Consider the following 26,684-nt stretch of genomic DNA (forward strand, 5'->3'; position numbering starts at 1 on the left):
ACCTGCAGACCTCCAGATGTTTCAAAACTACAACTCCCAGCATGCCCGGCTGTGCGGGCATGCTGGGAGTTGTAGTTTTGCAACATCTGGAGGTCTGCAGGTTGAAGACCACTGAGAAGGGATTGACAGGCGGAGAGTTCACTCGAGTATAAGCCGAGGGGGAAGTTTTCAGCACGAAAAATTGTGCTGAAAAACTCGGCTTATACTCGAGCATATACGGTAATAATGAAAAAAAGGACTATTGAATGTTGAATTTTCAGTAGATTTTGAGTAGATTTTCAAGAGGCTCTCAAATGACTCATCAAAGAACACTCTGCTCAATTCCAAATCCACTAATATTTTTGAGCCATTAAAGGGAAACTGACAGGCTGTTCACCCAGTGGCTTCGCTAAAGGGGTGCCAGAGGGGGTGACCCCCCCCCCCTCAATTTAATTCCCCGAGGGCCGTGGACTGTCCATCTGCCTGCCTCTTTTTTGGTTTTGTTTTTCAATTATTTTGTTTAAGTTTGTGGCTCCGGCCGCTTTGTCTCTTCTCTGAACGCGGCACATTGTGGTTCACATGGGGCAGCGATACTACCCGTTTAAAAGAAGAGGAGCTTCTGCACAGGAACACACGTCTGCTCCTAACCAGTGAGGTGTCCCTGCCTGAAGTTTCCCCACGCAGGGAAGTGGACTGGATAGGAGTCAGTGCGGCCTTTCTGACCCCCTTCTGACCCTCTTCATCCCCATAGCCTTATCAGAAAAAGGCCGCCATGCTGATGGGGATGGGGGGGGGGGGTGAGAAAGACCAGGGTTGTAGTTATTATAAATGGATGTACCGTATTTATCGGGGTATACCACGCACCGGCCTATAACACGCACCCTCATTTTACCAAGGATATTTGGGTAAAAAAAGTTTTTTTACCCAAATATCCATGGTAAAATGAGGGTGCGTGTGTGTGCACGCGTATACCCCGATACACCCCCAGGAAAGGCAGGGGGAGAGAGGCCGTCTCTGCCCGCTTCTCTCCCCCTGCCTTTCCTGGGGTCTGGAGCACTGCTGCCGCCGCTTCTCTCCCGCTGGCTATAGGCGCCGCTGCCCGTTCTCTCCCCCTGACCATGCAGCGCATTGCAACGACGCAGGGGACGCACACGGGAGGCCTGAAGCAGCGCGGACCCGACCCGGGTAACAGGTAATTATGCAACCGGGGATGGGGGGAGGCAACGGGGCAGCGGCGCCGGCAATGGGTGCCGCTGCCCTTTCTCTCCCCCTGTCTGACGGCGCCGCTGCCCCATTGCCGGCGCCGCTTCTCTCCCCCTGGCTATCGGCGTTGGCAATGGGGCGCCAGCACCGATAGTCAGGGGGAGAGAACGGGCAGTGGCGCCGATAGCCAGGGGGAGATAAGGGCCGGCAGCAGGGCTCTAGACCCCAGGGCAGGCAGGGGCAGAGAAGCCGGCAGCGCTGGCTGTCTCTGCACCTGCAAAGCCGCTGCAGTTCATTGATTTAAAGCGCCCGCTTTTAATCATTGAACTGCAGCGGCTTATCGGCGTATAACACGCAGGTAGACTTTAGGCTAAAAATTTTAGCCTAAAAAGTGTGTGTTATACGCCGATAAATATGGTATACATGATGTATGTATGTATCTATCTATCATAGATGTGTGTGTATGTATGATCTATATATCATAGATGTGTGTGTGTATGATATATGATTCTATGTGTATGTAGGATGTGTGTATGTATGATAGATCTGTGTATGTATGATGTATGTATGATAGATGTGTGTATGTATGAGAGATGTGTGTTTGTGTGATGTATGTATGCATAAAGTGTGTGTCACGATGCCGGCTGGCAGGAGGTGGATCCTCTGTGCCAGAGAGGGATTGGCGAGGACCGCGCTAGTGGACCGGTTCTAAGCCACTACAGGTTTTCACCAGAGCCCGCCGCAAAGCGGGATGGTCTTGCTGCGGCGGTAGTGACCAGGTCGTATCCACTAGCAACGGCTCACCTCTCTGACTGCTGAAGATACTGAAGATAGGCGAGGTACAAGGGAGTAGGCAGAAGCAAGGTCGGACGTAGCAGAAGGTCGAGGCAGGCAGCAAGGATCGTAGTCAGGGGCAACGGCAGGAGGTCAGGAACACGGGCTAGGAACAGACAAGGGAACGCTTTCACTAGGCACTAAGGCAACAAGATCCGGCAAGGGAGTGCAGGGGAAGTGAGGTAATATAGGGAAGTACACAGGTGATCACACTAATTGGTAATTGGGAAGATTGGGCCAGGCACCAACATTGGTGCACTGGCCCTTTAAATTGCAGAGACCCGGCGCGCGCGCGCCCTAGGGAGCGGGGCCGCGCGCGCCGGGACAGGACCGACGGAGAGCGAGTCAGGTACGGGGACCGGGGTGCGCATCGCGAGCAGGCGCCACCCGCATCGCGAATCGCATCCCGGCTGGAGGCGGTACCGCAGCGCACCCGGTCAGTGGATCTGACCGGGGCGCTGCAGCAACGAGGATGAGGCGAGCGCTCCGGGGAGGAACGGGGACCCGGAGCGCTCGGCGTAACAGTACCCCCCCCCTTGGGTCTCCCCCTCTTCTTGGGGCCAAAGAACCTGAGGAAAAAAAAAGTCAATTTTTCCGTGATGAGGTCCGATGCACATTAGGAGGGGTTCTGTGCGGAAACGCATGAGACAGTCCAATCTTTTATTGTTAATACAATAGATGTAGAGGGGTCTGGCGAGACTGGTCACAGGGACGTAGAACCTGTTGATAAGAGAGGCCAAAAAAAATTTTCCTGCAGATCCGGAATCCAAGGAGACCATAGTAGAGAAGGAGAAGGTAGAGGCAGATATCCGCACAGGCACAGTAAGGCGTGGAGAAGCAGAGTTGACATCAAGAACTGTGTCACCTTTGTGCGGAGTCAGCGTACGTCTTTCCAGGCGGGGAGGACGGATAGGACAATCCTTCAGGAAGTGTTCGGTACCGGCATAGTACAGGCAAAGATTCTCCATGCGGCGTCGTGTCCTCTCTTGAGGTGTCAAGCGAGACCGGTCAACTTGCATAGCCTCCGCGGCGGGAAGCACAGGAACGGATTGCAGAGGACCAGAGGAGAGAGGAGCCGGGGAGAAAAAACGCTTAGTGCGAACAAAGTCCATATCCAGGCGGAGCTCCAGACGCCATCCGGAAGAACGCATGTCAATGCGAGTGGCAAGATGAATGAGTTCATGTAGGTCAGCAGGAGTCTCTCGTGCGGCCAGAACATCTTTAATGTTGCTGGATAGGCCTTTTTTAAAGGTCGCGCAGAGAACCTCACTATTCCAGGACAACTCGTAAGCAAGAGCACGGAACTGAATGGCGTACTCGCCAATGGAAGAAACACCCTGTTCCAGGTTCAGCAGGGCAATCTCGGCAGAAGAAGCTCGGGCAGGCTCCTCGAAGACACCACGGACCTCAGCGAAGAAGGACTGGACTGTGGCTGTGGCAGAATCATTGCGGTCCCCATCAAACTTGTCCGGCAGGGACAAGCAGGGGTTAAGAACGGCCGGTTGCTGCGGAGGAGTTGCAGGAGCCGGCGGAGGAGATGGTTGTTGCAGCTGTAGCTGTGACTGAAGTTGCTGTATCTGCGGCAGCAGCTGCTGTGACTGAAGTTGCTGTATCTGCGGCAGCAGCTGCTGTAACTGTGACTGAAGACGCTGTGTCTCGGAGATCAAGTATGCCAGCTGTTGATCTCGTTGGGCGATCTTTACGCCAAATTTGTCCGGCAGGGACAAGCAGGGGTTAGGAACGGCCGGTTGCTGCGGAGGAGTTGCAGGAGCCGGCGGAGGAGATGGTAGTTGCAGCTGTAGCTGTTGCTGTATCTGCAGCTGCTGTATCTGTGACTGAATATGCAGTGCCTCGGAGGTCAAGTATGCCAGCTGTTGATCTCGTTGGGCGATCTTTAGGGCTAGCTGGGCGACCAGTGTAGGATCTTCAGCGGGATCCATGGCCGGATCTACTGTCACGATGCCGGCTGGCAGGAGGTGGATCCTCTGTGCCAGAGAGGGATTGGCGAGGACCGCGCTAGTGGACCGGTTCTAAGCCACTACAGGTTTTCACCAGAGCCCGCCGCAAAGCGGGATGGTCTTGCTGCGGCGGTAGTGACCAGGTCGTATCCACTAGCAACGGCTCACCTCTCTGACTGCTGAAGATACTGAAGATAGGCGAGGTACAAGGGAGTAGGCAGAAGCAAGGTCGGACGTAGCAGAAGGTCGAGGCAGGCAGCAAGGATCGTAGTCAGGGGCAACGGCAGGAGGTCAGGAACACGGGCTAGGAACAGACAAGGGAACGCTTTCACTAGGCACTAAGGCAACAAGATCCGGCAAGGGAGTGCAGGGGAAGTGAGGTAATATAGGGAAGTACACAGGTGATCACACTAATTGGTAATTGGGAAGATTGGGCCAGGCACCAACATTGGTGCACTGGCCCTTTAAATTGCAGAGACCCGGCGCGCGCGCGCCCTAGGGAGCGGGGCCGCGCGCGCCGGGACAGGACCGACGGAGAGCGAGTCAGGTACGGGGACCGGGGTGCGCATCGCGAGCGGGCGCCACCCGCATCGCGAATCGCATCCCGGCTGGAGGCGGTACCGCAGCGCACCCGGTCAGTGGATCTGACCGGGGCGCTGCAGCAACGAGGATGAGGCGAGCGCTCCGGGGAGGAACGGGGACCCGGAGCGCTCGGCGTAACAGTGTGTATGTATAATTTGCATATATGTGTATAAATGATGTATGTGTGTTTCTATGATGTCTTTATGATAGTACTGCTTCTACTACTGCCTAAAGGGGGCTGCCACTGCTATTACCTAAAGGGGGTGCCACAACTATCACCTAAAGGGAGCTGCCGCTACTACTACCTAAATGGAGTTGCTGCTATTACTACGTAAAGGGGGCTGCCACCACTATAACCTAAAGGGGAAGCTGCTATTACTAGTTAAAGGGGGTGGCACTATTACTGATTAAAGGGGGCTGACACTATTATTACCTATAGGGGAATTCTGCTATTATTACTGCCTAAGGGGGTTCTGATACTACTGCCTAAAGGGGCTGCTGATAATACTGCCTAAAGGGGGCTTCTACTACTACTGAGGGGGGACTGTTGCTACTTCTCCTTAAAGGAGGGCTGCTGTTACTACTATATAAAGGGGTCTGCAACAATATAAAGGGAGGCTACTATCTACAATAGTCATGATTACTGAAGAAAGGGTCCATTCATATACCCTGAAATGCGTCTAGTCAGTTTGCGGACTATCACTGACTGTACTTGGCACTTCAATTTTTTCTGGACATATCTCTGTGGCCTTGCTGGTCCGGTCCGGAGACGACCCTGTTGATCTTGCTGCTCCGATCCATAATTTACATCTAGTTTTGAGTGGATTCCCAGTGAGCTGTGGAATCAAAGCACTTCCTGCAGGTGCTGGCATTGACATCACACGCCACCCTCACGAGGCAGAGGCATCTACTACCGGTCTGCTGCACACCTGGTCCCCACGGCAGGACTTTTCCACCAGCGAGTGCCACCTCTGAAAGTGTCCATCCCCGACGCCTGCCAGCGCTGGGACTCGGAGGTAGCCCACCTGCAGTGACCATCCAAGTGCTAGATCCATCCAGCCTCACGGGAGTCTTCCGCTCTCAGGACCGGTAATGTACCACCAAGCTGCCTGTCCTAACACAGTGACACAGTGAAACTAGCAACTGTGAACTTTTATACTTCCTCAGTTTAACACACCAAACATTGTTTCATTGCCATCCATTAAGAGGAACTTGTTACAATATTACATTATCATCTCTCCAGTGAAAAGGACTGTTTTCCAAGAGACTTTCCAGCAATTCAAGGGTCTTTAACTCTTTCAGTCCATATCAGCATATTTTGCCTTCACTATTTCAGTGCAATTTGTCTATAACTGTTCCAGTTTAATAGTGCATTCTGTGATATTAATTAGTTACCAGTGATAGTCTATTTTAGGTTATTGTCTACTCTTCTCACAAGGGGCCCCTTGTGAGGTGGAATATTTTATATCAATTTTTAATAAAATCTGTATATCCTATTATAATTGAAGCACGATCCTTTTTTCCTTCAATTGATTCATATAGTTTACCTTCCTTGAGGTCTGGGTATTTTTGTCTCTTTTTCTAATATTTATTATTGGCACCATAGGTATAGGTGCATTACCCATTTGTCCTCGGTTGGTGATATAATTGTGAGCTGCACATATTTGTTCCGGATTTATGATTTATTTTGAGATACATGTGTCTATCATAGGGAATTGTCTTATCCATGTTAATGTTTGACAGGGAACTGCAGAGAAAACAAGTGACATGTCACTTACACATGCTGAAGCTGCCTTTAGAGGGTACCTCTCATCAAATAAACTTTTGATATATTTTAGATTAATGAATGTTGAATAACTTTCCAATAGCATGTTAATGAAAAATATGCTTCTTTCTATTGTATTTTTCCCGATCAGTCCTGTCAGCAAGCATTTCTGACTCATGCTGGAGTCCTAAACACTCAGAGCTGCAAGCCTGCTTTGTTCACAGCCAAACAGGCTGTGAACAAAGCAGGCTGGCAGCTCTGAGTGTTCTCCTTTGTGAACAAAGCAGACTGGCAGCTCGTAGTGTTTAGGACTCCAGCATGAGTCTGAAATGCTTGCTGCCAGGACTGGTAGGGAGACCCCTAGTGGTAATTTCTTCAAAGTGGAAAATTAAATAGAAAGAAGCATATTTTTTAATAACATGCAATTGTAAAGTTATTCTGCATACATTAATCTATAATATATCAAAAGTTTTTTTGATGAGAGGTACCCTTTAAAGTCAATGGGAGCTTCAGGGTCACTCCCCCTATATTGCCCACAGCTCAAAGATAATTTGCGCCAACAGCGTGTAAATAGAGTGTTGTTATAATTGCCCCCCCCCCCCAACTTTTGTCCTGCCCACTAGTGTGCCCCCCAAAATATGAAAGCTGGAGTTGTAAAGAGTTCTACTAGACTATTCACGCTGAGCATCTGGCTTACAGGAGATTGCACCTGGTCAGACTGGAGAAACTGCTTTAAAAGGGTATTCCGGTGCTAAACATCTTATCCCCTATAAAAATAATCCATCCCCTGCACAGCTATAGAGCGATCCTTGCTCTGTGCAGCTGAAAAATGGGGGTGCTGCAGGGGTCCCCAGCAGTGGGATCCCCACAATCTGAATTTTTATTCCCTATCCTTTTGATAAGGGATAGGATGTTTAGTGCCTGAGTACCCCTTTAAGGACATCTAATTGATAAGAATGGAATATCAGTTTGCCGAAAGGAGAATGAAAGCTATTTGACCAGTACATCCTCATAAATCTTCCTCACACTGCACAGTGCCTCATCCAGAATGACTTTATATCTCTCAAAAATACACTGTGCCCAGCACATAAAAATACTTTAATGTTTATGAGCCTTTACTTAACCTTTCAGATTTCTCCTAAATAATTTACTACTCATTTTTTATGACACAGAATTATTAATATGGCAATCAAATTCTAAATGGCACATTCACTTTATCCTGAAACAGCACTGGAAGTCAAGATTATTTATTAATAGACATTTCATAAAATGGGAGAAAATAACACACTTTCATGTTTTACGGCAGGCTCTCACGTCACCCCGAAACAACAATTAACTGGGCCGGAATTGATGTCTTAATTTCCATATGTATGGGGCTGATGGAAAAATCTATCACTTCAGATATTCTCTAGCAGGTCAGCTTAGGTTGATAGAATTTGGAGGTGACATTGAAATTTCAAATTTTAAAAAGTTTGTGTATATTCTGATATTTGCATCAAAGTACTGAAAATATATGGATATGAGTAAAGTTGTTAGTTTTCCATCTTACATTATAAGTTTGGATTGCAAAATGAGACAAAGTATGTAAGGCTGGGTTCACACAATGTTTTGTCCATATGGAGACTGGATCCGGCTGGGGGATGGGAGCCAGCCCCATCTCATTCGTTTGAATGAGCCAACTGGTGTCAAATAGTGACTCTGATTGGCTCATTTTTGCCCCATATCTGGTTTTCTGGCCAGATTGAAAACCGCGATATGCTGCAGTTTTCAGTCCAGCCAGAAAACTGGTTACGGGGCAAAAAATGAGCCGGCCGGAGTCATTGTCTGACTCCAGTCGGCTCAATTAAATTAAACGGGTACTCCGTTGAAAAACTTTTTTTTTTACATCAACTGGAGCCAGAAAGGTAAACCGATTTGTAAATTACTTGTATTAAAAAATCTTAATCCTTCCTGTACTTATTAGCTGCTGAATACTACAGTGGAAATTCTTTTCTGTTTGAAACACAGAGCTGTCTGCTGACATCATGAGCACAGTGCTCTCTGCTGACATCTCTGTCCATTTTAGGAACTGCCAGCGTAAAAGGAAATCCACATAGCAAACATATGCTGGTCTGGACAGTTCATAAAATGGACAGAGATGTCAGCAGAGAGCACTGTGCTCAGGATGTAAGCAGACAGCTCTGTGTTTCAAAAAGAATTTCCGCTGTAGTATTCAGCATCTAATAAGTACAGGAATGATTAAGATTTTTTAATAGAAGTAATTTACAAATCTGTTTAACTTTCTGGCACCAGTTGGTTAAAAAAAAAAAAGGTTTTTCACCGGAGTACCCCTTTAATGAGACATGGGCCAGGTCCAGCTGGGATACAAGAGGGCCTGGTTTTTCCATCTCCCTGCCGGATCCGGTCCCCGTATGGACAAAACGTAGTGTGAATGCCCTCCTAAGACGGTATTTGTTACGCATTTTCAATGTTTTCTATTCCATCAATTAGAAGCGGACATTCTATTTTTAGGTTTTTTTCTAGCCTTACTTTCCCGACTGACTTACTTTTTTTTTAAGAGCTTTATTATCTCTGTACAGTTTGTGCCCATGTTTTATGTTTTAAACAACTAAAGTGCCCATAAGGCACAATTTAACCTCTTATTTCCCTACTCCTATAAAACTTAACTTTTATTGCATCTATACCTATAGTAACGCTGCGTTCGTGCGTCATCAACCAATCCACAGGCGGCGGAGCGCAAGTCCTCTACCTCCGCTCATCCCGTATGCATTGTGCATGGCATTGGACTTAGAATTACCTACGCATCAGAATTGCTAGTGCGCATGACACTGGACTCTCAGTGAATTAAAGATACTGGTACACATGCCAGAATTGGCTTTTACCTTATTCCTGCTATCAATTGTATATCACATGGATGGGTATATTAGCATTAAGGTGTATAAAGATGGGTATGTAATCCAGCATTATTAGTTTTAGCCATATGAATTGCTAGGACAAATTCTAAGTTTATAATCATGGGTATATTAGTATTGAGATGTATGTCACATAGGTGGGTATATATTCCAGCCTTATTAGTTTTAACCACATAAATTGCTAGGAACAAATTCTAAGTTTATAATCATAGTGTCAAAATAGATTCCTTTGTTATTGAATTATGATGTCAATATTAAAATATGGTCACTGCATTGTAAATATTAATATTAATTGAGTTATTAATTTGGTTATTTATTTAATTCCTTTTCTTAATTTCTTTCTTTCTTAATTTATTGAATATTAATTTATTGAATTATGATGTCAATAAAATTTCTGATGTCGATATTAAATTATATTTGTTCTCAATTATGATGTCAATAAGAAGTTGTTTATTCACACTGCATTATTACGGTGTTGATATTCATTTGCTTATCTATTTCATTTTATTTATTAGAATATCCCAAATTCTTATAGTTCACAAGGTTCACACACTATGATTCCCATCCACAGTGCAGTCCATAGTGCAGTCCATGAAAACAAAGCCTGCATATAGTTTGAAAATTGTGTTTTTTTTTGTTTGTGCTGTACATTTTATGGTAAATTAACAGGTGTTATTACAAAGTGCTATGGATCAAAACAAACCCTCATAGGGCCCTGTGGATGAAAAAATGTAAGTGTTATGTCTCTTAAAAGCCCAGGAGGAAACAACAAGAATGCAGAAATAAAAATTGGTTGTGTCCTAAGGACAAAATGTTAAAGGGGTTTAATCCACATTTTTATCTCATTTTTAATAGTGACCAATGGTGTCTAGTCCCTGCTGTTCACCACTTCCTGGTAATGACCTCAGGCAGTGATTGGCTGAATGGGCACTTTATAGTGTTAAGAGGAGATCAAAAACGTGGTGAATAGCAGTGACCTGGCACAGTAGGAACAGGCAGTGGCAGGAAGTTACAGAAAGTAAATACTGCTTTTTTTTTTTTTTTACTTTTTCTGCCAAACCTGGCCACTATTAAAGGAGTATGATTGTGCAGGAAAATGTATACTCTATCCAAATGATACAGTATAAGCGTCTGATCATGGAGGGTCTGACTGCTGGGACCCCCCGCGATCTCCTAATCGGGACCCTGGCTCTACCTGGGAACAGAGCGTGTCGAATCTCCGCAGGAAGCGGTGGCTGACACAGCCCCTCCATGTAGCTCTATAGGAGAGCTGGAGATACCCGAATGCTCTATCTCGGCTCTCCCATAGAGATACATGGAGGGGCTTGTGTTGGACGCTGTTTCCTTGTGCGGTAGACACACTCCGTTCCCTGCAAAAGCCTGGGTGCCATGCAGGAGATTGCGGGGGTTCCCAGTGGTCGACCAGACACTTATCCCCTATCCTTCAGATAGGCAATAAATTGTCCTGCATGATAGTACTCTTTGAATAATTATGGAATGACCTCCATTAAAAATTCAAATTACAATTTTTGCTTACTTATTGATCATTAAATTATCAAAACATCAAAGCCATCTAGATCCACATTCATGAAACATCAATATGACAAGAGATATAGAATTACTTTTATTAATTTTAATACATAAAATGTTTTATTCTCACATTTTTAGCATTTGTTGTTTTAGCATGTGCCCATCTAGATAGCTATAAAATATTACATGATAAAGTGTAAGAAGCAAAAATTGGAATAGAATCAAATATTTTCTAAGGTGCAAAATAGTTTCATCCCTTCTCCAGTGATCACAGGCTGGAATATAGACCTAAAGTACCTAAGGAATTACCAGAAAACTTTAAGAAGTTGAGCATGAAGGTAAAAACAGTAGGCTAAAGCTGGAATACACATCCACATCCCTCCGCACAATTTCACATAAGCCATGCAGAAAAATAAAGCCAAGGGGACGTGACATGAGAATTACCAGTTAGATATTTGACTGGTGAGAATGGTTCATGCCGTATAGAACATTCCTATTGTTATCTGGCCCGGGAGGATCGCTATTTCCAATTTGAGCTGCCCTGTCTATAGCTTTTCTCTCATATTTATTCTCTTTTTAAATTTCTCAACTGTGATCCTCATCCAGGTGGCATTAGGTAACTTCTTTTGGAAGATGAAAGAGAACATTCTGTTTGATTTAAAGCCTTTCATCGGCGGAGAGCAAACGGTGGATAGAGGTTATATGTCATTTGTGTAACCAGTGATATGAAACGATTTCTTCTTTGACTTCAGGAAAATATAGCAGCAAAATTTAAGGGGAAAAAAAATCTATTTTTTTTCTAAGAAATATAAATTACAAGAATTTCTTTTTGGAAGGCAGACTGTCAAGAGGTAAGGGAAAATAGTTTGGGTTAGCATAAGAAAGTTCTCCTTAAAGCCCTTAGAAATGTCATAATATAGCATTTGAAGATCAAATAAACCACAATTTTTCCACTACAAAATATCCTGCAGCTTAGATTTTTAGTTATTTTAAATGACCAGTATAAGAAGATTAAAAGTTTATTTTGGTTAGTTTCCATTTACATTTAAAAACTTCTTCTAAGTTGATCGAAACCTTCACAGTTTCTTAAGTTATAGGTTCTGCTGTATTGGATTTGAGTATTACATAGAATAAAAGCTAAGGCTGGATTTTCTTAGGTGCTTCCATTGCAGATTTTGTCAAAAATACAGAACAAAATTGTGCAGCATGAAACATTATTTAGTCCAATATACTACTGAATACCGTGACGGAAACCCAACTGAGCCCAAAGTCTGTGGTGCCCATTTTGCTCATATGATGAAAATAAAAACCAAGATAAGACCTTACCCTAAGTAGATAAAGAGTAAAAGGTTCAAATTATGGAAGGGTTTGCTTCATGTTAAAAAAGAAAAAAAAAAAAACTTTAAATAAATATGGTCCTTTTAGTGTATATGGAGCATAGAGCAAGTCCTCCTCTATGAGCCAAAATGGAGAGACTCTGTGTAAGATTGGCTCTAGGTCTTGAGGACTCAAGCCATAAATTTTTACAAGTATGGACATACATTTGACTTGAAGCCAGACATTTTTAAAAATGTTGGGAAAACAAGGCTTAAACTAGCAAACCACCTGGACCCGCGGAGATGAACTGATCACAGTGGCAGCTGTATTTTGAAGGTGCTTCACTACTCTTCAAGTACTTAAAAAATGTATATGCTGTGTAAGTTCCTACTAGAACAGTGTTTCTCAAGCACAGTCCTCAAGACCCCCCCCCCCCCCCAAACAGGTCATGTTTTCTGGATTTCCTTATCGTCAGTGAATCAGGCATCACCAGAGTTTTATCACCTGTGAAAGACTAAGGAAATCCAGAAAATATGACCTGTTGGGGGGTACTTGAGGACCGTGCTTGAGAAACACTGTTCTATAGCATACTGATGTGCATAGGAGAGCTGTAATACCAATGTTTACTACGGTGATGCTCCTAAAATTAACTATACATCGTAAAAAATTTTGACTTAATTGGTGTTGGCTGAACACTTGTTAGCTGATACATTTCAACCCCCGCTATTACAAATGGACACTGGACTCACCTGAGCATGCATAAAAATGGGTTGAGGATATATTATTAGTTAGGTAGAGTAGGGAAGCTAAAACACCACAGATCATTGGATATGGATTATCTGCTCCAGACTACAACCTTCTCCAGTAAAATGTAAAGATTTTTGTCCCAAACAACCACCACGATTGAGATCTGGTCCACTTAGTAACTAATATCAATTGTGTGTCACAATTGGTTGTGGGGGTCTATTTCTTTCTGTTTTTGCCTCTAAAACACCCTTCTAAGCTTACTTCTGTGTCAGGGTAAAAAGACAAACTAAAAAGGACAACCAACTCCGAAATTTTACCCTTTCAGGCCTTAAAATATCCAAAGCACTATGGTGAACACTAGCCCTTGGGGTACTCCACCCCTAGACATCATATCCCCTATCCAAAGGATAGAGGATAATATGTCTGATCACGGGGGTCCTGCTGCTGGGGACCCCTGCGATCGTTTAGAGCATCAGGTGCAGCTCCGGAGGCTTATGATGTCATGGATACACCCCTTCAATGCAAGTCCATGGACATGCATTGAGGGAGCACGGCTTTGACATCACTAGTGGGGTGTGACTGTGACGTCACAAGCCTCCGTCCCACATCGCCAGTCATCCGGCACGGAGCAAAGTTTGCTACGTGCACCGGATGTCTGGAGTGCCGCAGCCGAGATCCCCCTTAATGCAAGTCTATGGGAGGGGGCGTGATGACTGCCATGCCCCCTCCCATAGACTTGCATTAAGGGGGCAGGGTGTGATGTCACAAGGTGGTGGAGCCGTGAAGTCACACTCCTCCGGCTCCTGCATCGCCAGTCATCAGGCACGGAGCTCGCTCCGTGCACCAGATGACAGGGGTGCTGCAGAAGAGATCATGGGGGTTCCCAGGGGTGGGACCCCCGTGATCAGACATCTTATTTACTATCCAAAGGATAGAGGTGGAGTACCCCTTTAAGGCATAGTGTGATGGAAATATGCAACACACAAATGCATTGAGAAACACCAGACACCTCTTTGTAGCATGTATGATTACACGTTAAATATGTATGTCACCATAAATACCACAGCCCCTGCCAGACACCACTAGTGCACTCAAATATCATGCTTATTGGTCTCATCTTTGTAAGTTAACATATACAGTAGTTCTTCAAAATACCCATTTACAGGCATGACACATACCTCACATGGTATATCTGGTGTGAACTAGAGCATTCCTATACAGGTGCAGATTCATCATGTTGGTAGCACCAATGCAATAATAGATGCATCTATCTTCAAATAAAATAGCATGAATGGGTAATGTAAGTAGAACCATTATGTTAGTAGCACCAATGCAATAATAGTTGCACTTATCTCAGTATAAGATAAAATGGATGGATGAGGCAAGCAGATTCAACATGTTATAGCACCAATGTAATAATAGATGAATTAATCTGAGTATAAGATAGTATGGATGGATGAAGCAAGCACTGATAATAGATCCACCATGTCCCGATATGCTCCCTGTGGCTCCAGAGTTGGAAAACCCCATTACACATAAGATAGTAGGCCAGTGCCGCTAGAATTGTTAGGCTATCTATATTGTGTGTGAGGGCCTTCACTATCTATTCTAGGCAGACGCTAACATTTGCACTCTTTTTGTTCCCCCTGTAGCCAGCACTGGGACTGCATCCTCAGTTCCCATCCACAGCAGTCTATGATGAATGTGAAGTTTAAGAAGTAATAAGTAAGTTGCTGCTCTGATTTAATTGTTGTACGGTCTGATACATCCTTGTCATTTTATTTGACTTTTTATTTTATCTAAGCATCTTCAGAGAAGATAGAAAATGCATAAGCCCGGGAGCTCTTGCTGTTGTTTTGCAGTTTCCACTGAGGACTAACACTCTGGGATTTGCCTGAAATTGTGGATGTGGAGAAGTTATTAAATCTTTCGAGTTGAAGTGAAAAGAAATCTCAATTTCATAATTAGATTGGAAGTCTAAATCAAACAGTTTGACAAGAGCTTTCCATTTTCTAGGGAGTCTTATTCACTGAGCTCAGGGTAGTGAGATGAAACCTCTTCACATTCGCTGATTAAAAATAGACACTGCGTACTTTAGGACCATCAATACATAGAATGCAGAGACGGCAAATTAGGGACAGTAGCTGTTTTGTTGGGAGTAAAAGCAAATTTTGCCTTATTATACTTAAAGGGGTATTCCAGGATTTTTTTTATTTATTTGACTAGCTACAGGGGCTGTAAAGTTAGTGTAGTTCATGATATAGTGTCTGAACCAATGTTTCACAGTGGTCTCACAATTGTTCTGTGATTTTTGCCCCAAGGTTTATTTTTAACAACATACAAAATGAGTTGTCTCAGGTTTTCCCAGGTACAGTGCAACCCGAGACATTGCATCCCTAGTCAGGTGATCAGAGGGAGCCTGCCTTACACTTACAAACAAGGAATCATGGGATTTGTAGTTTAACGGAACGAACTTCAACATGAAATAGCCAGTTCACAAAATGATAGCCTCAGCATTTTGGTAATCTCACAACATAGCCATTTAGACCCAAGACAAGTGTGGATCCTTCCTAAACATGTCTATGACTGTCTAGCAGTTACGTACTAAAATCGCCTTATGGTGGATAACTCCTTTAAATTGTATCTGTTACAATTAATGAAATGTAATATATTATAGATTTGACAATTTGAATAACTTTTCTAATATACTTCTTAATAATATTTTGTAACTTTATGAGTTAAATGAACCCTTAAAGTTTGGCCACCAGGGGTCCTCCTTCTGGTCCTGGCTGAAGTTATAGTAACATAGTCAATAAGGTTGAAAAAAGACCAGAGTCCATCAAGTTCAACCTATAACTCTAATGAGTCCCTACTGAGTTAATCCAGAGGAAGGCAAAAAACCCTCATCTTAGAGGTAAAAATTCCTTTCCGACTCTAAATATGGCATCAGAATAAATCCCTGGATCAACCTCCTGTCCCTATAAATCTACTATCCATAACCAGTGATGTTATTACTCTCCAAAAATGCATCCAGGCCCCTTTTGAACTCTTTTATAGAGTTCACCAGGACCACCTCCTCCGGGAGAGAATTCCACAGTCTCACTGCTCTTACAGTAAAGAACCCCTGTCTGTGCTGGTGTAAAAACCTTCTTTACTCAAGACGTAAAGAATGCCTTCTTGTTATAAATACAGTCCTGGGTCATAGATCATAGGAGAGATCTCTGTACGGCCCCCTGATATATTTATACATAGTTATTAGGTCTCCACTAAGCCTCCTTTTTTTCTAAACTAGATAACCCTAATTCTGATAATCTTTCTGGGTACTGTAGTCCTCCCATTCCCGATATTACTCTGGTTGCCCGTCTTTCAACCCTCTCCAGCTCCACCATATATTTCTTGTGCACTGGTTCCCAGTACTGTACACAATATTCTATGTGTGGTCTGACTAGTGATTTGTACAGCGTCAGAATTATTTCCTTGTCATGGGTATCTATGCCCCTATTGATGCACCCCATGATTTTATTTGCCTTGGCAGCAGCTGCCCGACACTGGTAACTACAGCTAAATTTACTGTTAACTAAGATTCCTAAGTCCTTTTCCATGTCAGTCGTCCCAAGTGTGCTCCCATTTAATACATAATCCCAGCCTTGATTTTTCCTCCCCATGTGCATAACATTACATTTATCAGTGTTGAACCTCATGTGCTACTTCCCAGCCCAAACCTCCAACCTATCCAGATCCATTTGTAACAGTGCATTGTCCTCTATTGTGTTACCGCTTTACAGAGTTTAGTATCATCTGCAAAGATTGCTACTTTACTATTCAACCCCTCTACAAGGTCATTAAAGAATATATTAAATAGAACAGGACCCAAGACTGACCCCTGTGGTACCCCACTAGTCACCCTATCAGAATAAGTACCATTAATAACCACCCTCTGTTTCCTGTCACTGATCCAGTTCCTTACCCACTTGCACACATTCTCCCACAGCCCCATCCTTCTCATTTTATGCACCAATCTTTTATGTGGCACCGTATCAAATGCTTTGGAAAAATCCAGATATACGACATCAAGCGATTCCCCCTGGTCCAGTCTGGAGCTCACCTCCTCATAAAAGCTGATCAGATTAGCTTGACAGGACCGATCCCTCATAAACCCATGCTGATATGGAGTCATACATTTATTTTTTAATAAGATACTCCAAAATAGCATCTCTTAGAAAACCCTCAAACTATTTACATACATCGGAGGTTAAACTAACAGGCTTATAATACCCGGGGTCACCTTTGAGCCCTTTTTAAATATTGGCATCACATTTGCCATACACCAGTCCTGGGGAACCGTCCCTGTCACTATAGAGTCCTTGAACGGTGATGCTGAATGCCATCTGGACCTAGCGATTTGTCTATTTTGATTTTTTTTGCTCTGCACTTAGGGTTAGACAGGTGACCTGTACTGGGGAGTTTACCAATTTATAATTGCTTCCTCATCGTTTTTTAAAGGGCCAACACTTTCATTTTTTACCTTTTTGCTACTGATATAGTTAAAGAACATTTTGGGGTTAGTTTTACTCTCTTTGGCAATTAGTCTTTCTATTTTTGCGGCTTTTATCTGTTTTTTACATATTTTAATGCTTCCTCACTGTCGTCCTGTTTTAGTAGTTTAAATGCTTTATTTTTGTCATTTATTGCCCCTTAACATTTTTATTCATCCATATTGGTTTTCTTTTATTTCTGACCCTTTAATTCCCATAAGGTATATACATCTTACAGTGAGAATTTAAGATATTTTTTGAAGGTCTCCCATTTAATGTGAGTATTCTTATTTTTGAGGACATTATCCCATTTTATATTGTTAAGGGCTTCTCTGAGTTGATCAAACTTCGCCTTCCTAAAGTTCAATGTTTTTGAGTCCCCTTGAGAGGTTCCTTTATTGCAGAACAAGTTATAATGTTTTATATTATGATCACTATTTCCTAGATGTCCTTCTACTTGCACATTAGTTACTCTGTCACGTCTGTTGGTTAATATTAAGTCTAGCACAGTGTCCCCTCTGGTCGGGCCCTGCACCATTTCGGACAGATAATTGCCTTTAGCTATAGTCAGAAACCTGTTTCCTTTATGAGATTCACAGGTCTCAGTCTCCCAGTTTATATCAGGATAGTTAAAGTCCCTCATTATTATCACATCATTTTGATTTGCTGCCTTGTTTATTTGCCTCAGTAATTGATCTATTATATTTGGAGGCTTATAGCAAACCGCCATGAGAATTTGTTAAATTTTTAGCTCCATATAACTCTACCCATTATGACTCCACATTATTGTTTCAGTCCCGTATATCCTCCTGCAGTGCAGCTTTCAGACGGGACTTTACATAAAGACAAACTCCTCCCCCTTTCCATTTTGTCCGATCCTTCCTGAATAGACTATAACCCTGTATGTTGACCGCCCAGTCACAGCTATCGTCCAACCATGTCTCTGTTATACCCACTATAATTCTCCTCAGACATCATCAACTCCAGTTTGTTAGTTTTATTGGTCACACTTCTGGCATTAGTCAACATGCAATTCAAAGGTGTATGTTTTTTTTTTTCCCTATGAAGCCTATCCCTATTAACTATTCTAACCTCTCCCTCCACTCCACCCCCAGGTACATTAATAATTCCCACTGCTCTATCTACACTATCTGCCCCCTCTATGTGGTAGGTCCCCCCCCCACAGTCTTTAGTTTAAACACTCCTCCACTCTTCTTGCCATCTTCTCCCCAAGACAAGCTGCACTCTCCCCATTGAGGTGCAGCCTGTCCCTACGGTAGAGCCGGTATCCGACAGAGAAGTCAGCCCAGTTCTCCATGAACCCAAACCCCTCCTTCCTACAACAGCTTCTGAGCCACTTGTTTACCTCCATAATCTCCCACTGCCTCTCTGGTGTGGCTCGTGGTACAGGTAATAATTTGGAAAATATTACCTTGGAGGTCCTTGTCTTAAAGGGGTACTCCGGTGGGAAACTTTTTTATTTTTTTAAATCAACTGGTGCCAGAAAGTAAAACAGATTTGTAAATGACTTCTATTAAAAATTCTTAATCCTTCCAATACTTATCGGCTGTATACTACAGAGGAAATTCTTTTCTTTTTGGATTTATTTTCTGTCATAACCACAGTGCTCTCTGCTGACACCTCTGTCCATTTTAGGAACTGTCCAGAGCAGCACATGTTTGCTATGGGGATTTTCTCCTTCTCTGCACAGTTCCTGACATGGACAGAGGTGTCAGCAGAGAGCACTGTGGTCGTGACAGAAAAGAAATCCAAAAAGTAAAGAATTTTCTCTGTAGTATACAGCCACTAATAAGTACTGGAAGGATTAATCAATTTTAATAGAAGTAATTTACAAATCTGATTATCTTTCCAGCACCAGTTGATTTAAGAAAAGTTTTCTACCGGAATACCCCTTTAAGCTTGCGGCCTAAGACCCTGAAATAATTTTTAAGGACACTCCATCTACCTTTTACTTTGTCATTGGTGCCAATGTGCACCATGACTGCTGGATCTTCTGGCCTGCCCTACACTCCTCCCTCCCTCATTACTGGAGCAGAGACCCTCCTGGTGGTCAGAGGCAGTATCCTGCTGCAGTACTGCTATCTCTGAAATGGCATCTCCCTCATCTGCAAACCATGCTAATGTGTTGAGGTTTGCCGGACTAGCCTCCCTGACACTTTTCCCTCTACCTCCGTTTTTTTACTGTAAGCCAACTAAGGCTGGGTTCACACTACGTTTTGTCCCATACGGGAGCGCATACGGCAGGGGGGAGCTAAAAGCTCGCGCTCCCGTATGTGACCGTATGCGCTCCCGTATGTCATTCATTTCAATGAGCCGACCGGAGTGAAACGTTCGGTCCGGTCGGCTCATTTTTGCGCCGTATGCGCTTTTACAACCGGACCTAAAACCGTGGTTGACCACAGTTTTAGGTCCGATTGTAAAAGCAAAAATGAGCCGACCGGACCGAACGTTTCACTCCGGTCGGCTCATTGAAATGAATGACATACGGGAGCGCATACGGTCACATACGGGAGCGCAAGCTTTTAGCTCCCCCCTGCCGTATGCGCTCCCGTATGGGACAAAACGTAGTGTGAACCCAGCCTAACTGCCTGACTGTCCTGCACCTCCGTCCAACTATCCTCCCCCACCTCTACCCCAGAGAGTACTTGCTCAGTGAGCAGGAGACTCCTCTCCAAGTTGTCAATGCATCTCAGGGTTGCCAGTTGCTCCTCTAGATCCAGGATCTGGGCTTCCAATGAACAACACACATCTTGCACAGCAGTATGCACCCTCAAACTGCTGTTCAAGGATTGCATGCATCCCGCAAGATGAACACTGGACTGCATTTTCCAACATGGAGGCCATCTAGTTATGGGGATCTCACAGATTAACAGCCAAAAAAGGATAGTAAATATTACAATTAAATTCTCAGTAGACCTTGTGAGTTTAAAGTCTCTACAGTGTATGGTTAAGTTTCCACTTGTTCATTATTTTTTTTTCTGGCAGTTTTTGGAATACTGCCACTGCAGTTTTTGAGCAAAAGTCAGAAGTGGATTCATAAGGGAGTAGAAGTGTAAGTCTTTCCTTTATATGTCCTATTCCTTTTGAATACATTTCTGGCTTTGGCTCAAAAACTGCAGTGGAAACTTAGCCTAAGGAAAGTTACACTTACAGGGATCTCAAACTCCTGGATTTTAAAACTCTCTTTCAGCAGCCACACTCCGTGGCTACCGAGTCCCAAACTAAAATGTATGCACCTGTGACCAATTTACCCCTCCCCCTAGAGGCAGAGTAGAGAAAAAAAAGGGAAAAGGCTGTTTTAAAATTCAAAATCAGTGAACCCACTATGTGCAAATGTAACTACTCACACAAGTATGTTCTTGCACTATACTTGCACAGCAGATACATCCTGGCCTCTCTTCCAGCAGCTTCACTCAGACCAGAGAAAGTCCTGCTAGCAAATTGTCTACTGCAGAAGCCTGACAGAGACAAATGACAGGAAATGCAGGTGGCACCTCAGCTCAGCACAGTACATAGAGTGTAGAGATGAGCGAACTTACAGTAAATTCGATTCGTCACGAACTTCTCGGCTCGGCAGTTGATGACTTATCCTGCATAAATTAGTTCAGCTTTCAGGTGCTCCCGTGGGCTGGAAAAGGTGGATACAGTCCTAGGAAAGAGTCTCCTAGGACTGTATCCACCTTTTCCAGCCCACGGGAGCACCTGAAAGCTGAACTCGTTTATGCAGGATAAGTCATCAACTGCCGAGCTGAGAAGTTCGTGGCTAATCAAATTTACTGTAAGTTCGCTCATCTCTAATAGAGTGTATAGAGCTAAATATTTCAGCTCTCTTTCCCTTTAAGCTGAGCCAGACTGTAGAACAAGTTTTCCCAACCAGGGTGCCTCCAGCTGTTTCAAAACTACAACTCCCAGGATGGAGGACAGCCAAAGGCTCATGATACCTTCAGTGCATAGTGCTGAATATTGTGCTAAATATTGTGCTGAATATTTTTGCTCCCGTTTGCAGCTGCTGGGCAAAGCTGACACACTGTACAGCCCAGAGCCCAAAGCTGAGGGTGCGGTCTCAGCCAATCACAGGCCATCACACACTGAACTGCTCTAATCAGTGTGTTCAGAGCAGCATAGGAGAGGAAGGGAGGAAGTTCTCCCCAACAGGGCTTCAGATGATGTCACGCCTGCTGGGTAACGCTCCTTCCAAGTCTGTGCAGTTGACTGAGACTGAGCAGAAAATACAGAGCAATATCAAGGTAAAAAAAATTATAAAAAATAAAGGCAGAGAGTGGTTTATTATGATGGGGGAGTGAACAGAGAGGATTATAAAAATTTTCAAGATCATGACAGGAACTCTTTAAGGGTCTATTCACACGTACAATATCCTGCGCATGTGCAGAATTTGAAGCTGCAGATTTCTATGCAAACTCAATTATTGAACCCAGCTTCAAATCCTGTGGTTCAAGGATAATGTACGTGTGAATACATCCTGAATGAAAATGGTTTTATTACTTTGGTACCATTGGTTGGTATGTATAAGCATCACCTACAGCAAGAATTAAAGGGGCTGTCTGGTTTAGAACACCTAGTTTAAAATAATTTAGCAGAAGCATAGCCAGCGGTGTCGGTTGGGTATTCTGCCTTGGATAGAACATTCATATACATGACTAGGGCAAAAAAGTAAAATATTTTACCCCAGGGGATATTGACTTGCAGCTAGAGATTTATAAGTTAAAAGAGGGGGGTACAAACTTGTAGAGTATGTGGCAGTATGTGGCTACAAAGAGTTCAGAAGAACCCAACAGGTACATGCATTGCATGGATAGCCAATACATTCCATATGGAAATGTGTAATGCTTCTTTTACCCTTTGGGGGCACTGCATGGAAATTGAACAGTTGCCTCCATTTTCTACCACAGACCACACCTAATCTATAATGGCCAAAAGGGATTTCATCTAACACGCCAGATGTTTATTGGACATCAGCAATTGTGAAAAAATTTGTTTAATTGACTAACAAATTGTCTTTTAAGGGCTTTATAAGTCAATTGAGGCTGAAATAGTGATCTGTGTTAAAGCATTTTAGATGAAGGGTAAGTGTCCAAACTAATTTGTTAAGAGTATGTTTACACAAAAATACCACTGTAAACATTTGTATAAAGGGTACATTCAGACGTGCGGATTTTCGCATCGTATTTCACTGCGGATCCGCCGCTGAAGGACTTCCTATATGCTGCCTTTATATGTGCCTGCTCGTAGCGGCAATACGCCGGTACGAGTAGACACACTGCGATGTGCGAGTCGCCACATGCATGCGCAGTATACTCGCACATCGCAGCAGCTCTTGGCCTAGCTCATTGAGCAGGGGAAGCAACCGCAATGTGTGTGAGTACATCGCGCATGCGCGACGACTCGCACATCGCAGTGTGTCTGCGGCGTATTGCCGTTCCGAGCAGGCACATTTAAGGGCACCATACAGAGGTCCTTCAGCGGCGGATCTGCAGCATAAAATATGCACCCAAATAATGTTTTCTATTAAAGACTATGGAAAAGACAACAGTGTATACATGTGTAAAGAAAACATATGTAATTCCTAACGGCCATTAACCCCTAGCTGACATGCAACATATACAGGGCTGGACATGCCATCGGGCATACCGGCATTTGCCTGGTGGGCTGGGCTGTCCAGTAGGCTGGCTGTCTGCCTTGACGTTTCCTTTCTTTTTTTTTTTTTTATTTAAGTTTGCGCCTACCGGCTGCTCTGTCTGTTCTGCAGCCACGTAGCACTGGAGGCAGATGTCCCCCCATCCCTCCCCCCAGATTAAGATAACATTTTTAAAAATGTTTTGACCAGCCCCATGGTCGCCATCAGGGAGGTACAACCAGTACCCCCCCCTCTGGCATCCGCAGCATAGAAGTAGAAGAAAGCTGTTTAAACAGCGGTCTCCTGCTTCTGCATAGCTCCAGTGAACAGATTGAAAGGATAAAGAACCATTGGCTCCTCATCCTGTCAATCACTCACAAGTGACGTCATCAGACGCCGTTGCGCAGGGGAAGAGGAAAGAAGAGGCCTGAGAAAGCCAAGGGGGAACAAGACCAGCAGCAGGAGGCAAGTGTTCCGAGGTAAGGGGGGGGGCGGGGTTGGGGGACTGCTGCCTAGCTAATGTGGATATATGTTACGGGTGCATACCTAATGTGGGGGAACTGCTGCCTACCTAATGTGGAGGACATACGCTATCTACCTAATATGGGGGAACTGCTGCCTACCTAATAGGGGGGAAATGCTGCCTACCTAATATGGGGGAAATGGTGCCTACCTAATGTGGGGGAACTGCTGCCTACCTAATGTGGGGACACATCTGCCTTCCTAATGTGGGATGCTTCTGCTGCCTTCTTCATATGAGGGAACTGCTGCCTACCTATTGTGGGGGAACTGCTGCCTACTTAATGTGCGGGAACTGTTGTCTACCTAATGTGGGGGACTTCTTCTACCTTCCTAATGTGGGGAACTTCTGCTGCCTAGCTAATATGGGGGACTATCTACTACGTTCCCACCTAGCTGCTATGAGGACTAACTACCAAACTAATAGCTAACACAAAATATTCTGACAGTGAACCTCTGGAGACTAGACTCTGGATCCACCACTGGCTCTGGGCTGGCCAAAAGTCTAATCAGCCGGGGCAGGGACAATTTAAAAGTACTGTGTGCACATACGCAAGTCTGCTAGAAGCCCTTCCCCGATGTGTCTCTGCCCCGGCTGGTGAGGACTTCAGCAGGAGCCTGTGTACATGCCGCTGGCGCCGGTAACAGGGCTCCCTAAAGGAACTGCCGCTACAACTACCTAAAGGGGCTGTAACTGCTAGCACCTAAATGGGGCTGTCACTACAACTACATAAAAGGGGCTGCCACTACAACTGTATAAAAGGGGCTTCCACTACAACTACATAAAAGAGGCTGCTGCTACTACTACATAAAGGGGGCTGAAACTACTACCTAAAGGTGGGCTGCTACTACTATATACAGGGAGCTACTATCTACAGAAGGACTTACCTACAGGGAGTAACGCCTACTTATAGGGGCTGCTACTACCTACAGGGATTAACTATCCACAGGTGGACCTACCTACAGGGATTAACTATCCACAGGTGGACCTACCTACAGGTACCTATGTAATGGGAAAAACTACATTAAAAGACCTGTCTACTTACTGGAGTGACCTAACTATCTTCCACAACCCAGTTATCTACCCACTCTACTGTATGAGACACCAAGGGGGTTATTGTTACTCTATGGGGCACAAAAAGTACTGGTAAAGTGTGGAACCTTAAATGTTTATCTGGCAAGTTTTGTGGAGACAAGTTGTGGATGAAACAAATCGTCATGAAGGTCTGGCCCACATGGAGAAAAAGAAATGGAACAACTCTGATCACCTGCGAGTCACCTGATGTAACTGTATGCAATCACTGCAGAGTCTGTATAGAGCTGGTATTATTGGTAATATTGGCCTCAGTATATAGGATTTGATCAGTAACAGTATGATGGTAATATGTATTATGATAACATTTCTCCTTGTATACTGGTATTATTGGTTATATAGGTCTTAGTATTTTGGATTTGGCCAGTAACAGTATAATGGTAATATGTATGGTGATAACATTACCTCCAACACCATATATCGTTGTTATTTGGTAACCATATGATTAATTTAGAGGTACATGTATTTGTCATGGGAAATTGTCTTACCTATGTGTGTGTGTAATGCCCCATAACAGGTACATAGACCTATACTACCTGTAGGCCCTGTCAGGTTGAGTCCCTCAGTGACCGGGGGGCTCCCCTGCAGGGTCTCCCTTTGTTTTCTCCCAGTTGTTTTATGTGGTGTGTTTGTCACTTTAATGCTTTAATGTATAGACAGTATAAAGGACCTGTGTAAGGTCTCAAAGACCTGTGAGTAAGCCTGTCACATGTTATGTTATGCAGTCACATGATCTGTTGTCACATGTACTCCCAGAGAGCACCAGCTTTAACCTATGACCCATAGCTTGACCAATGGGCTTTAGTCCAGCCCCCCACTATATAAAGGGGCGGCATATATAAAGGGGAGGCCATTGCAATTAGCTCTCTTCCCTCAGACTCTTTTGAGAGTAATATCTAAGTCTTTGCTGAAGCAGCTACCAGAGATCTCAGAACAAGTGTTCAGGGTCTGGAAGGCCACAAAGCTAAAGTCTATCCAGTAAGTCTCAAGTCTCTGTCTGCTGTCTCTACAAATAGTCAAGTCCTGCACATAGTCAAGTCTAATTACAAGTCAAAGTCAAGTTTATTTCAAGTATTGGTCCAGCAAGCTGCGAGGTCCTCTGGGTCCTGGCCACTTCTCTGGAAATTCTGTCCTTAGCTGTGAAGATAACTACACATGTCTTCTACTCAGTAAAGCCTGCATTTACCCCTAACTGGTTGTGGACTGTTTATTCCCTACTAGCCCGTGGATAGCGGAGAATCCGGGTGGGTGGTGTTCCAGAACCTGAAAACCACACTGGAGTCACGAACACATAGGGATTAATACCATCCGACCCCCGGGGTTAATAACATCTGATCCCACCACTCACACTGCAACACCCGTGGTCCTGCCATTTATACCGGTGGTTACCACATATGTGTATATATATTTTTTTGCCATTATGTTCTCTAATATACCTATCTGTAAATGACATTTGGCCCCTCCCTTTTGTGGCCCTGCTTTCACGTAGCCACACTTATGACTGAAATGCTGAAATGGGCTGCTTTATCTACAATGCCCTGGCCTATTTTTGGTCCCAGTCCTCCGGCCCTGAATGTATATGTAATGTGCTGTGTGCCTGGACCTTAGCGCACTCTGATGGACATGTGGGCATTCCCAACTCCCCCCCCCCCCCCATGCACAGTGATGTCGGTCTTCAAAGTTCAGAGGAAGTGCTTCTTCCCCTTTGCTGAGGCTCCTATACTGCAGAATGGAGCTCCACTCTTCAGCATAAGGCCCCTCCTCAGCATGAGAAGCTGGCATGAAGTGAAATCTCTCTTCTCATGATACAGATTTCCCAGCGGAGAAGAGGAAAAGTGGAGATCCATACTTAACCACATGTGGAGGAATTGTCATAGTGCATGGGGGGGCTTGGGAACGTCCTCTGTACTCCAAGCTCCTAATAAGTATATGAAAAAAAAAAGAATAAAGGCAGAACGACAGCACGGATTGGTAGGTATGGTTATCATCAGTATCACCCACACTACAAGCCTGTACCAATAGGTTAGTGCAGGTGATACTGATGGCCGATTGCC

The 26,684-nt window shown here is 44.2% G+C and overlaps 1 protein-coding gene across 1 annotated transcript in view; it reads right to left on the minus strand.

Moving 5' to 3' along the window:
* The window catches only part of SPON1 (spondin 1), a 415,570-nt gene that overhangs the window by 236,261 nt on the left and 152,625 nt on the right, over positions 1 to 26,684 (minus strand). The window lies entirely within an intron of this gene.

Source organism: Hyla sarda, chromosome 6 (genome assembly GCF_029499605.1).
Source record: "Hyla sarda isolate aHylSar1 chromosome 6, aHylSar1.hap1, whole genome shotgun sequence".
Classification (NCBI taxonomy): domain Eukaryota; kingdom Metazoa; phylum Chordata; class Amphibia; order Anura; family Hylidae; genus Hyla; species Hyla sarda.